The sequence below is a fragment of the Gorilla gorilla genome, chromosome 5, assembly GCF_029281585.2.
Source record: "Gorilla gorilla gorilla isolate KB3781 chromosome 5, NHGRI_mGorGor1-v2.1_pri, whole genome shotgun sequence".
Taxonomy (NCBI): domain Eukaryota; kingdom Metazoa; phylum Chordata; class Mammalia; order Primates; family Hominidae; genus Gorilla; species Gorilla gorilla.
The window spans coordinates 144,113,287-144,128,534 of record NC_073229.2 but is presented as its reverse complement, the minus strand read 5'-3'; positions in this window follow the sequence as shown (position 1 = coordinate 144,128,534).

Sequence of the window (15,248 nt, the reverse complement as noted above, 5' to 3'; positions counted from 1 at the left end):
AGGAAAGAGATAGGAGAGAGTTAAGGAGCTCATCCCAGTAGGATGAAAATCTTTAAGCAGTTATTTTTAAATGAGTTGAATAAAGTAGACATTAATGGGGTGAAAACAAAGATTTTAATGCAGCACACTCAGGGGTTGGATTGACCAGTAAGAGCCCCTGTTGGCCCCCCACGCTCAGACCAATCATGCTCAGAGGATGGATTGACAAGTGGGAGCCCCTGTTGGTCCACCAAAAAAAAAAAACCTTTTATTCACCTAGTTTGGATGAATTTAAGAAACAAGGACTTTGAATTATCTAGGTGATGATCCCAGAAGAAATCTCATCACTGCAAAGATTGAGTCCCCTCCTGGAGACTCAACGCCTTGTATAGATGAGGGGGTAAAATGCTGAGGGTATAGAGAAAACATGTTTCTGGGACTACTTGACATGGGACCCCCATGCACTGAGATACTAAACCCATTGTTGAAGCACTACCAGGGGCTACAATTGAATTTAGAGAATATAGAAATGCAAGGGTTGAGATATTATGGAGAAAAATGGGATGAATATTGGAATATTTGAGCAGACTTTATGTGAAGTGGTAGCATCTCCTCTACCTGAATATATCATAAGCTTGGGGTGATTACAGAAATAAATATATTATATCTGACAGGGGAACATGTTCCATACCCAGTATCACAAAACAGAATGCACATAAATTCACCCTTCAGGCCATATTAATTGAATATACAGTTATGGGTCACATAACAATGTTTCAGGTAACAATGGACTACCTATATGGCAATAGTCCCGTAAGATTTTAGTGAAGCTGAAAAATTCTTATTTCCTAGGATTTACTATAATATACATTTTATCATTATTTTAGAGTATACTTCTTCTACTTATTAAAAAAAAGTAAACTTTCTAACAGCCTCAGGCAGGCTCTTCAGGAGGTATTTTAGAAGAAGGCATTGTTATCATAGGAGATGAGAGCTCCATGTGTGCTACTGCCTCTGAAGACCTTCCAGTGGGACAAGATGTGGAGATGGAAGACAGTGATATCAATGATCCTGACCCTCTGTAGGCCGAGGCTACATGTCTAACTTGTAACAACAACAAAAAAGTGTAAAAAGTAAAAATAAATAAAAATGTAAAAATAGAGAAAAGTTTATAGAATAAAACATAAAGAATATAACTTTTACAGTAGTACAATATGTTTTAAGCTGTTACAAGAGTCATAAAATTCAAAAAATTTAAATTTATTAAGCTAAAAAGTTATAATAATCTAAGGTTAATGTATTATTGAACAAATTAAATATTTTAAAATAAATTTAGTGTTGCCTATGTACACAGTGTTTATAAAGTCTATAGCAGTGTATGGTAATGTCCTAGGCCTTCCCATCCGCTCATCACTCACTCACTGACTCATCCAGAGCACCTCCTTGTCCTGCAAACTCCATTCATGCCACCAAGTGCCCTATACAGTTGTACCATTTTTTATCTTTTATACCACATTTTTATTGTAACTTTTTATGTTTAGATGTAATTAGATACACAAATTATTAGCATTGTACTACAATTGCCTGCAGTATTCAATAGAGTAACATGCTGTACATGGTCACAACCTTGGAACAATACACTAGACCATATAGCCTAGGTGTGTAGTAGGCTATATCATCTAGTTTTGTGTGAGTACACTCTAAGATGTTTAAATAAGGATAAAATCGCCCAACAAAACATTTTCAAAATATATTTCTGTCTTTGAGTGATGCATGGCTGTACTAAATAAGAGCCAATAAGATTTTCAGAGCCCATACAAGTCATTAATTTTAAACAGCATAGAATAGAAGTTGGAATGCTGATACCAGCAAATTATCTGTACAGTAGTCTAAGGAAAACATAGATGGTGACTACTGCAAAATCCTATTAGCAGCACCTAGCCACAACTACTGGGATTTCAGGCCAGAAAATGTCAATGTAAGAGGCAATTAGTAGCTAAATATTGGCCTTTGATTGACACTGCCCTGTAGATGAAGGGCAAAAAATAATTTTGAAGACTGAATGCCTAAAATATATTGAGTGGTGTCAGATAAATGTTCTAATAAGAAGGGCAAATTCCAGAAGAGTTCTAAAAGACAAATGAAATGAATTATATAAGAAAATGCTACTAGAACAACACAAGAAGGTACTAACAAGCAGAGAGTGTCTTTTTCCCTAAGACTGTGGAACCACCTGAATGGTAACCAGATCGTATTGCTACTTGACTGGTGACCACAAATAGCTCTTGGCCGACCAAAAAAGGAACTTCTTGGTTTAGAGATGGCAGTCTCAAGGTAAATGGACAACATCCTGTTTGGAAGGTTATAATTCTGATAGAAGAAGGTAGAAAAAATAAGCTTGATGGGATGAATTGAATGGTTTGCCCCTACATTTTTGTTTTGTCCAAAGTCTGGCCATATGGTCAGGTAACAGGCCAATGAAAAAATAGCCTATTAAAGTGATACCAATATGGTGCATGGCCCTGTAGACATCACTATGTAATTTGAGGTGTTCATTACATTAAGCCATGTTGATGCCCATCAAAGGAGCCCCCTTCCAGAATGGAAAGGTGGTCAGAAATGATTAACAGATTGCCTGGTGTGCTTGACTGAGGTGGCCACCTGGGACCATGAAATGAGGGGGGAATAATGGAGGTACCACAACAACGCAGAGATGGACTGAATCTAGACATATTCTTTTTGTAGAATTTGCATTAGAATTGCACTCTAATGCATAAAACGCCAAGAATAACTGTTCTGTTTAGCAACAAGTGATACAGAGACTGTAGATGGCTATGGGGAAGACTCCCTGGGAGGAAAAAGGCCTTGCAATTAACTGGAAAGTTAGACTGATATCATTAGCTCCATGAGGCTACAAATATGTCCTAATAAGAAAAGACACTTACTCTGGACTAAGATTTGCTTACCTGCTAGTAGATGCAAATATTGAGAGTATTACAAAAGAGCCAGAACAGAAGATATTGCACCAGTTTGGACCACCAAGTCACATTTTTACAGACTACAAAATACACTTTACATTGGCAACAATAATGGGCAGAGAAATGACATCCTTGGAAGAATGGTTTGACAGTGAATTAGAAAGAGCAATTGAAACATGGGTTGTTTCAGGAATGAAAGACTGGTTTACACATCTTCACTAATGTGCGCTTACATTCAACATGGGGAGGGAAGCAAGGGAGGGACCCCATTGGACAGATTCTTCCATTTTTATGTTGGACCCAAGGAACAGGGGGCAAGGGAGAATGCTGACATAACTACACAATTTTCCCCATATCACCTCAACTTTTTAAATCTCCATATTACCTTGTTTTTTTAACCTAATGCAGTGGTCCCAAAGCTTAAATTTCAATGGTAAGTGCCAGAGCTGGAATGATCCTTGCTGGAAGCAAGAAAGTGCAAATATAGCTTTAAACCTTAGTGTCACAGTTCCCAAGGTCCTGATGGGGTGAACCGTACTCACCCCATCTGGAAAAACTAGAGTTGATGGTGAACACAGCTGTATGTCTCAGTGGGTAAGATAGCCCACATATTCTGTACCCAGTCTGCCCCATATGGATGGGAGTGGTCTGACAGAGAGGCACTTACTACACTAGTATTGCTGCCTGCAGTCCAGCACAGTATCTGATCCTAATGTACCTTCCAATAGGGTAAAATCTGACTTTAAGAGAAGGAGGAATAGTAGTTGAAGGTACATAAATGAATAAATGGATTATGCAATGAAGGAAACTCAATATAACATTAATGCCTTGAAAGAGGCTCAGAGTAAGACATGATATGGTCTCTTAGCTCAATTATACCAGAAGCCTGAAAAGGTGAAGCCATATATTGCTGAGGCCATTCCTGTTTTGAGAATTTGACAGTATCAAATGGAGGCCTGCAAACTGTAGTGGCCTTATTCTGGGAAATATTTTGGTCATATGATATGAAGATGAACTGGACTAATTGCTAAAGACAGAACAGGACCCTACTTAAATGTCAACATCTTCTCAGATTACATCCACCATCCTATGACTTTGGATAACACTGCCATTGTTAATAAAATTATAGTGCTGATATTGATGGTCCAGTTTAGACTATGGGTACAACATAAATAAAATAAATAAAAATAAAGCAGAGAAGGTAGGCAGTTCTGGTGCTGAGGAAGTACATAAGCATAATGATAAGTAAAGTTGTCAGGAAAGGCCACATCAAGAATGTAACTTTGATATAAGAAACTAAAGAAAAAAGAGAAGGAGTTGTGCAGATGTCTTTGAGAAGACCCTTTCAAGCCCAGAGTAAAGCAAGTGCACAGGTCCTGAGGTAGGAGCTTGACCTAGGCAGTTCAAGGACAGGGAGCCTGGTGAAGAGCTGTAGGAGATAAAAACAAAAAAAAGAAGAATGAAAAAATGCAGACTGTGTGTGATAACAGGCTGCTGTAATACTCTTGGCTTTTTCTCAGTATGAGAAGGGATTTGAACATGAAAGTGACAGGCTCTCACATCTCTTTAAAACATAATTTTGTTTGCCATCACCAAGAGTAAGAATGGAGGCTAGTTAGGGAGGTATTGCAATAATTCAAATGAGAAATATTGGTATTAGACTAGGGTTTGATAGCAAAGAAGTCTGTCATGAGTGGTTATACGGCAAAGGTGAACTGCCAGGATTTGCTGACAGAGATGATGTAGATGCAGGGAACAGAAAGAGGTCAAGGATGACTCTAAGGTATTTGGCCTAAGGAACTAGAAGGATGAAATTGCCAATCCCTAGGTGGTAGAGAACAGCCCTGTAGGAGAAGAAAAATTAGGGGATGGCAGTCTGGGCCCATTTTGGATGTATTAGATTTAAGAAACTTTTAAAGATATCCAAGTAGAGATGTTATTTAAGGAGTTGAATACATGAGACTGGGATCAGGAAATAAATTCAGGCTTGAAAAAGAAATGTGGGTGTATTCAGCATTGTTGCAGGAAGTCGGGGACCCTGATTGGAAAGACCAGCTGGAGCCACGGCAGAGGAACATAAATTGTGAGGATTGCACGGATATTTATCAGCTCCCAAATAATACTTTTATAATTTCTTACACCTGCCTTTACTTCAGTCTCTGAATATAAATTGTGAAGATTTCATTTTAATATGGACATTTATCAGTTCCCAAAATTAATACTTTTATAATTTCTTATGCCTGTCTTTAATCTCTTAATCCTGTTATCTTCCTAAACTGAGGATGTATATCACCTCAGGACCACTATTGTGTTAACTGTACAAACTGATTGTAAAACATGTGCATTTAAACAATACGAAATCAGTGCACCTTGAAAAAGAACAAAATAACAACATTTTCAGGGAACAAGGGAAGACAACCATAAGGTCTGACTGCCTGTGGGGTCGAGCAAAATAGAGCCATGTTTTTCTTCTTTCAGCGATCCTATAAATGGATGTGCAAGTAGGAAAGATATTGCTAAATTCTTTTCCCAGCAAGGAATATTAATAATTAATACCCTGGGGAAGGAATCCATTCCTGGGGGGAGGTCTATACATGGCTGCTTGGGAGTGTCTGCCTTACGTGGTTGAGATAAGGACTGCAATACACCCTGGTCTCCCGCAGTACCCTCAGGCTTACTAGGATTGGGAAATTCCACCCTTGCAAATTTGAGGTCAGACCAGTTCTCTGCTCTTGAATCCTGTTTTCTGTTGTTTAAGATGTTTATCAAGACAATACCTGCACTGCTGAACATAGACCCTTATCAGTAATTCTTCTTTTGCCCTTTGCCTTGTGATCTTTGCTTTTGCCCTTTGCCTTGTGATCTTTGTTCTCCTTTTTGCCCTTTGAAGCATGTGATCTTGTGACCTCCACCCTCTTCTTGCACCCCCTCCCCTTTTGAAACCCTTAATAAAAACCTGTTGGTTTTGTGGCTCAGGGGGGCATCATGGTCCTACCGATATGTGATGTCACCCCCAGAGGCCCAGGTGTAAAATTCCTCTCTTTGTGCTCTTTCTCTTTATTTCTCAGCTGGCTGACACTTGTGGAAAATAGAAAGAACCTACATTGAAATATTGGGGGCTGGTTCCCCTGATACAGCATAGAGTTAATTTATAAGCAATGGAACTGGAAGAGATCACCAACAGACTTAGCATAAATAGAAAAGAGATCCAGGGAGTGATGTCACCAAAATAGCAGAATAAAAGGTGACCCATTCATATCCCACATGACAAGAATTCTGCATCCATATGCAGTCAAAATTCTCTCTTTGGGAGCCTTCAGTGTATTGCTGGGAGAAGTGCACTCCTCTTAGCCAATGATCAAGTTCTTTGGCCTCCATTCTACAGCAGATCTCAAGAGAGCCCAGTCCCAGTTCTGGTACTTCCTGCTGCAATCAGGGAACTATTCTGGCTCTGCAGGATCTTGTGGGGAGATGTAAAACCCTCTGAGCCAACAAGACCAGGCTTGCTAGCCTCAGCCCCACAGTGGATCTTGGGGGTGCAAGTCTCAGCTCCAACCCTTCCCATTACAGTTGGGAAGCTTTCCCATTTGTGCTGAGACCTGCTGGGAGACACATGCCAGCCTGGGCTAACAAGAACAAGCTATCCAGCTTCTTTCCCTCAACAAATACTGAGTGGGCCTGTCTCAGCTCTGGACTCTCCTGCCACAGTTAGGGAACTATCTTATCTGTCCAAGAACATACACCTCTGGACTAAGATCAAGCTCTCCAGCCTCTGTCTCACAGCAGATTCTAGGGGAGTCCAGTCTCAACTTTAGCCACTACTGCTGCAGTTGGGGAACTAACATGTCTGTGTGGAAGTCTGTTGGAAGATACAAGCCCATCTGAAACAATGTGACAGGTCCACCAACCTCCATCCCACAGAATATCCCAATGTAGCTCAGTAACAGCTCTCGTCCCTTTTCTACAGTTTGTAACTATCCTATCTGTGCAGGAACTTGCAGGACAACATGAAATTCACTGAGCTAAGACCAGGCTCTCCAACCTCTTTCCCACCACATATCCCAAGGGGGCCCAGTCTCAGCTCTAGCCCCTCTCACTGCTGTTGGGAACCCATCCTACCTGTGCAGAGACATTCTGTGAGGCATGCCTATGTGGACCATCAGGATAGATTTCTGAGCTGAAGTTTCTGGCCAGCATTCCCACATAGTACCCTCCTTGGGTTTTCCCCATGTTCATGAAGACCAGGAAGCCATTACAACCTTGGCATCTTCATGAGACTCACGGCAAGCCTGATTGGAGCATCCTCTAGTGCTAATATGGCTGCAGTGGTCACAGGCTCAGGGAACACAATGGTCAGTTGCTTTAGAATCTCTGGAAAACCCTTTGAAGAAGAACAAGTAAAAACAAAGCCAGACTCTGAAGACCAAAATAAATACCTAATCCTTCAATGAGTGGATGTTGTTGCACTTTCACGAGCATCAGGAAGATCAGAAATACAACCTCTTCAAGCAAACAAAATAAGATACCAGAGATCAACCCTAAAGTAATGGAGATGTATAATATCTTAGAAAAATAATTAAAAATATGTGTCTTAAGGAAGCTGAGCAAACTTCAAGAAAGCACAGAGAACCAATTCAAACATTTAACAGAGAAATTTAGCAGAGAGAAATGATTTTTAAAAAATAAAACAGAAATTCTGGAGCAGAAAAATACCATAAATGAAATGAAAAATACAATAGAGATCATCAATGGCAGAATAAATCAAACAGAAGAAAGAATCAGCGAGTTTAAAGGAGACTATTTGAAAATACAGACAGAAGAGAAAAAGTTTTTTTAAAAAAAGAATGCAAAGGAATAAGCAAAGTTTATGGGATCTATGAAACCCTATATGGCTAATATTTGGGTTATTGGAGTTAAAGAAAAAACTGAGTGAGGCAAAAGAGTACAAAGCTTACCCAAAGAAATAATAACAAAAAACTTTCTAAACCTGGAGAGAGATATAGATAATCTCTCCAGGTACAGGAAGTTAAAAGATCACCAATTATATTCAACCCAAATAAAAACATTTAATATTCTTATAAATATTATAATCAAACTCTCAATGGTCAAAGATAAAGATAGGCTGTAGAAAGAAGCAAGAGGAAAGAATTAAATAATATATAAGAAAGAGCAAATACAGCTGGAAGCAGACTTCTCAGCAGAAATCTTACAGGCCAAGAGGGAGTGAGATGATTTACAAAGATTAATGAAGGGAAGAAAATGCCAACCAAGAATAATGTGCTACTCAGAAAAGCTATTCTTCAGAAATGAAGGAGAGAAAAAAACACTCTCCAAGTCAAACAAAAGCTGAGGAAATTTATCACAGCCACACCTGTCATACAGTAAATGCTAAAGGGAGTTCTTCCAACTGAAAGAAAAAATTGCTAACATGATTATCATATGAATATTGTAATCATGGTGTTTCAATCACCTATAAGTTTAGTAAGAAGACTAAAAGACAAAACTATTAGCAATACTAAAAACTAAAACAATTTGATAAGAGATAGGCAATTTAAAAAATGAAAATCATGACATCAAAAATTCAAAATGTGAAGGAAGAAGGGAATTAATTTGTACAAAATTTTGGGGGAGAGGTTATTTGTTTCATTTTTATGCAATAAAAGTTAAGTTTGTTTCAGTTTTAAATGTGTTTTATAACTATATGATGTTTTTTAAGCTCATAGTAACCACAAAGCACAAACTAAAAATAGATAGACTAGAAATACAAATGAAGGAATTAAAATATACCACCAAGAAAATATCTCAATCCCAAATGAAGACAGTAAGATAGGAAGAAAAGAAGTGAGAAGTTACAAAACAACTAGAAAACAAGTAATAAAATGGCAGTATAAGTCTTTACCTATAAATAATGACACTACATGTAAATGGACTAAATCTCCACTTGAAAGACAGTGTGGCTAAATAAATAAAAAAGGGACTCACATGTATGCTGCCTACAAGAAACTTACTTTACTTATAAAGTCACACATAAACTGAAAGGGATGGAAAAAGATATTCCACGCAGAGAAACCAAGAAAACAAAATAAACAATAGTAGTTTTACTTCTATTAGATAAAATAAATTTTTGGTTAGAAACTGTAAAAGGAGACAAATAAGATTATTATATATAATGATGAATGGGTCAATGAGGAAAGAGATATAGCAATAGTAAATCTACATGTACCTAACACTGAGGCATTCAAATATATAAAACAAATATGAATAGATCTAAAGAGAGAGCGGGGCTGCAATATAAGAATAGTAGAGGACTTCAATAACTCACTTTCAGCCATCAACAGAACATCCAGGTAGAAGATCAACAAAGAAATAGTGGAGTTAAACTACACTCTAGACAAAATGGACCTAACAGATATTTACAGATTTCATCTAACTGCTGAAGAATAAACATTTATTGTTAGTACATGGAATATTCTTCAGAATAGGCCATAAATGAGGCCACAAAACACGTCTCAACAAATTTTTAAAAGTCAAAACTATATTAAGTATTATTTCTGACCATAATGAAATAATACTAAAAATAAGTAAGGAAATAAACTTTGGAAATTGTATGAATACATGGAAATTAAACAACATGCTGCTGAATGACCAATGGATCAATGAAATAATTAAGAAGAAAATGGAAAATGTCTTGAAACCAATAAAAATGGAAACACCCCATAGCAGAATTTATGGCATACAGCAAAAGCAGTACTAAAAGAGAAGTTTATAACAATAAATGCCTACAGTAAAAAAATAGAAACACTCCAAATAAAAACTGAATGATGAACCTAAAGGAACTACCAAAACAAGAACAGACTAAACCCAAACCTAATAGAAGGAAAGAAATAATAAAAGGCAGAGGAGAAATTGAAACAAAAAAATACAAAACATCAACAGAAAAAAATAGCTTTTTAAAAAACACAAAATTGACAAACCTTTAGCTACACTAAGAAAAAAAGAGAGAATACCCATATAAATAAAATCAGAGCTAAAAAGAAAACATTACAACTGATATCACGGAAGTACAAAATATTGTAGAGAATATTATGAACCACTGTGCACCAATAAATTTAAAAATCTAGAAGAAATGGTTACATTCCTGGACATTTACAACCTACCAAGATTGAACCATGAAGAAATAGAAAACTTGAACAAATCAGTAATGAGTAGTGAGATTGAAGCAATAATAAAATGTCTCCCACTAAAGAGAAGCCCAGGACATGATGGATTCACTGCTGAATTCTATTAAACATTTAAAGAATGAATGTCAATTATAATCAAACTCTTCAAAAGGAAATTGAAGAGGAAGGAATACTTCCAAACTCATTCTATAAGGCCAGCATTACCCTGATAGCAATACCAAAGACACAGAAAAAGAAAACTACTAGCTTACATCCCTGATGAACATAAATGCAAAAATACCCAACAAAATACTAGAAAATACAACTCAAAAACACTTTAAAAAGATAATTCACCAAGATCATGTGGGATTCATCACAGAAATGCAAGGATGGTTCAAAATACCCAATAAACATGATACATCACATCAACATAATCAAGGACAAACACCATACAATCATTCAAATAGATGCTGAAAAAGCATTTAATAAAATTCAACACTGTTTTATAATAAAAACCCTCAACAAATTGAGCATTAAAAAAACCAGATACAAGCCAAATATATCAAGATTGCAACTAATATCATACTGAATGGGGAGAAATGGAAAGTCTTCTTACCAAGATCTGGAATAAGACAAGGATGTCAACATTTACCACTTTATTCAATACAGCATCGTAGTTCCTAGCAAGAGCAATTAGACAAGAGAATCTAACTTGGAAAGAGGGGAGAGGAAGGGAAGCAGACCAGGGCTGAAAAACTGCCTATCAGGTATCATCCTCACTACCAGGGTAATGGGATCATTCATATCCCAAATCTCAGCATCACTCAATATCCCCATGTAACAAACCTGCACGTGTACTCACTGTATCTAAAATAAAAGTTGATTTTAAAACATGTTTAAATTAAAGACTAAAACTTGAAAATGCCAAGCATTGCTATAAAACTGATAGCTTCAAAGCAATTTTCAAAAGCATAACTTTATGTGCTAATTATTCATTTAAATATTTGACAAAAATTCTCAAATACTGTTCAGATGTTCAGCATCATGCAAACAGAGCCATGATTAATACATCTCTATTTGAAATTTATTTTTTCTCTTTCTTGAGTTACTATTTTTTATTCAATTTCCTTTGAATATGTTTAATTTTTTTATATTCTGGTTACATTTCTCCAGTGTTCTGATATCATTATTCTCTTTGAAAATTTTACTTTAAAAATTATTTTTAAGATGGCTTTTTAGAGTCTTAAATGGAGACTTTGAGACGAGTATAGGAGAATTTTTTTGATTTTACCATTTTATTACCTCCTGAAATTTTGCTGTTATAAAACAAAGTACATTATTTATTTAAACTATATAAGGGTGACTTGTGCCTCTTTATCACTAAAATGAAAAATTTTATTTCAAAATATCACAATGCAAAACACATTTCTGTAAAGTGGTCATTAAAATTTTTCTAAGCCTCAGAGGATGGATACTCTTAAATGTGTTCAGTTATTTCCATTCTAAACATTAAAAGTAATGACAAAAACCAAAATCACTTTTGCACCAATCTAATAACTAAGGACTCTTTCTCCCCAGCTTGCTTGGGCTTTCCCAGTATGCAAGTCCTCCCATGCTAATACCAGCACAGTCCTTGGCACACCAGAATAGTTGGTCACTCATTCCCAAAATATCACCTCCTCTGAGTCTCTTTCCCCACTTGAATACACAATAATGGTTAAAAATGCTGGCTCTAGAAATAGAGGACCTGGGCTCAAATACTGGTTTCATCCCTTGTTTGTTAAAGGATTTCAGCTAAATATTTTACCATTAGGATTAAGTGGAAGATTGGTTATAAATGCCAAGCTGCAGGCCTGGCACAGGGTAGGTGATCAAGACATGTTACCTCTCTTTATTGTGGCTTACAGTGACAAAAATTCCTTTTCAAAAGGAAGTTATTGCTACTCCTACCCCTAAGCCTTAAGCAAATAACGTTGACCAGCCAGTGAAAAAATAGAACATAAAAAATGTGGAATTTAAGTTAAATATGTGAAAGTATCCCTGTAGTAAAACCTGAATATATTAGTATCAAACGTTTTAAACTCTCCTTGGAAGTGTAAGGGCTGGGAATGAGAGGATATTGTGGGAACAGAAATTCCTTTTTATTTTATTCAAATTTTAGATTTGAGTTGGTCATATCAGGGTGTAATAGCTAATTAAGCCCTGGAATCCTAGAATCAGGTCATCTAATAAGCCATCTCATTTACATATGAGGAAACTGAAGTCGAGAGAGATTAACTTACTTTTTTAAAAGCATCCAGCCAGTTAGCAACAAAGGCACAACTTTAAGCTTTCCAGGGACAGTGGCCAGTCTTGCCTTCTTTATCTGCCCCCTCAGTGTCTTCAAGAGTTCCTGACACATAGTAGGCACCAAATAAATATCTGTTGAATGACTGACTCACTGACTGACCAGGATGAATGAATTAATGAATGAAAGTAAGAAACAAACTAGGAAAAACCTTGGATTTCTTCATTCTCATTTTATCCTTATTTTTCACTCAAAATTGATCTGGAGACTTTTTCTCAATATGCCTCTGACTTGCTTCTCTCCAACCTTCTCTTGAAAACACAGAGGATACAGTGAAAATAAACACACTTCAGAGAAGACAGGCTTTCTACTACAAACAGAGAGCAACGTTGAAGAATATATTTGAAAAAATGTTGATGGATAAAAGAAAAAATTCTCAAATAAGTTTGAGATCAATTGAGAAGAGGGAATTCCCGCTGTATTGATTTACTTTACCAAATGTCTCATGTAGCTACTGGTTTCAGTTCATTTATCTAGTCCTTCACAGCTATGCTAGACTCAGACTCTTTCATAAGAAAAAAAAAACTCTCTCTACAAACCCCCTGCATGGTTTCCATGGTGTGAAAGGACTTATTAATGGAAAAGTAAATTCTGAAAGCAGTTTGGGGCACTGGATAGAAGCCTACACTATGAGCCAAAAGCAGCTTTATTCCTCAGCATGCCTAAATATACCTATATGGATTGAAAAAGTTGTCACTGAATTACTGCTCATGCAGAAGAGAGAAAATTAAATGGGAGACTATTTAAAGAAAATTACAACTAATAGAAACATCAGATTTACAAAATGGCTTCCCTGCTTCAGAAATCCTTTTGTGTCTCTTGAGCCTTAAAGCACAGGCCTCCTAAAGGACTTGAGTATGTTTCAATTTCAATTTCTATACCCTTGCTGCTTTGTTGGAGGGATAGAGGAATAGTTATCTATAAGAGTTGTCACTTTTTCTGCCTATAAATCTTGACTCTAATTCCAGTTGTGTAAAGCTATATAAACAGTAAAGTAGGATACAGATAGTTCTTGCCAATTGTCATAAAGAAGGAAGGAAAGCTTTATACTAAATCTGATATCTTACAGTAAGATCAATGAGGGCTATTTTTTTCCTTTCAATTTCATAAAGCATCTGGAGACCTAACATGCTGAGCTTTCTCTCAGGATAAGTCATTGCCAAGATGAGTGTAACTAACTTACTTTTTTTTTTCTCTGTCATCTTAATACAATTTTAATAAAGAAATGATATTCTACCAAATGGCATGCAAGTGCTTATGTCCAAAAATGCCCAAGAGCTTTGTGAATTACTTTAATGGCATACATGTTTTCAGTAAGAACTACTGCTGAAGGTCAAGCCAGTCAATTGGAAACACAACTGATTTGCTTTAAAATTATAAAAAATTAGAGAAAGTGCTACCATAGCATACCCAGAAGAGTAGGCAAGGTGGATGAGTGGGGTCTGGTGACATAACATAGTAGTGGTGCATGCAGAATCTTTAGAATATGTTCCAATTCCACCTCTAACACTTTCTGTCCATGTTAACTGGAACATGTGTTATAATCTCTTGGAGCTTCACTTTTCTCATCTTATAGAAATATTGTGAAGAATACACAAGGTAATGAATGTCACACAGTTAATATAGTTTTACCAAACAGAATACATTCAGTAAATGTTAAATATTGAGTTGATGGTAATAATGCTGCTGAGGTTGTCTTTTAGAGTTTAAATACTTAAATATATATCTTCTATTAGCCCTGAAAAATATATTGCCTGAAATTTCTAAATTAATGGGCTAAGTACTACAGTTAACTATCAAAATATAAGTATTTGCCAGAATATCTCTGAAAGTCTCTGAATCAAAGATTCAAATAGACACAACCTGAGAAGTCACATCTGAAAAAAAAAAAAGATGCAGGTCACTGGGATAGGTAGGAATTGGGAAGTCACAGATGACTAGATTCTATCTCACTATACCTGTTACATAAAAAGTCAGAGTGTGTGATGACAGAAAGAAAAATAGAGGAGCCAACCGAATACTATCCTGCTAAGAGTTTGGCCTAGAGGCTTCTCTGAATGCAGCTATTCATTACTAATGCTGTCAAGATCCAGTGATTCAGTAGACAAACTTCTACTGAGAGCTTACTCTGTGCCAGGTACTATACTAAGTACTGAGAATAAGACATGCCTCAGTTCCCCGAGAATTCATCAGATATCAACATGAGTCTCCTCAGCTCCCATAAACTTTGGAAGGCTGAGTATGAAGAAGGCAATAAATAAAAGGAAAAGTTGTCCTAAAAATAAGGCCCAGGGGTGGGTGATGATTGGTCCCAGCATGAGTGCAGCTACGAGGAGGAAACAGGGATGCCCTAGCCCTTCTTACCAGCATACATTTTAATTGCCAATTTACTGGTCTATCTATTCCACTGGATTCTGAGCCCCCAGAGAGCCCAGTCTGTACTTGACCATCAGGACTCTCAACCTATATGTATGTGGCTGTGAGAAAAGATTTGTAAAACTGAATCATTCTGTAACTTTCTTGGAATAGCTCAAGCTGATAAAACATGTTTAATTTTCTTAATTAGAATTGGAAGGGTCACAGGTTTTAAGATAACAATAGTCAGTAGTAGGATTGTGAAGAATATCAATAAAAAGGTGAGAATTAATAAATCTTTTGTCAAAATAAACTGAAAGAAATTTACAGTGAAGAAAGAATCAAGAGACCAATGAAATTTGAAAACGGAACTATTATCCTCTTGTAATTGAAAAATGAGAGTGTCTGTATAGGATGTGTGTTCTTATA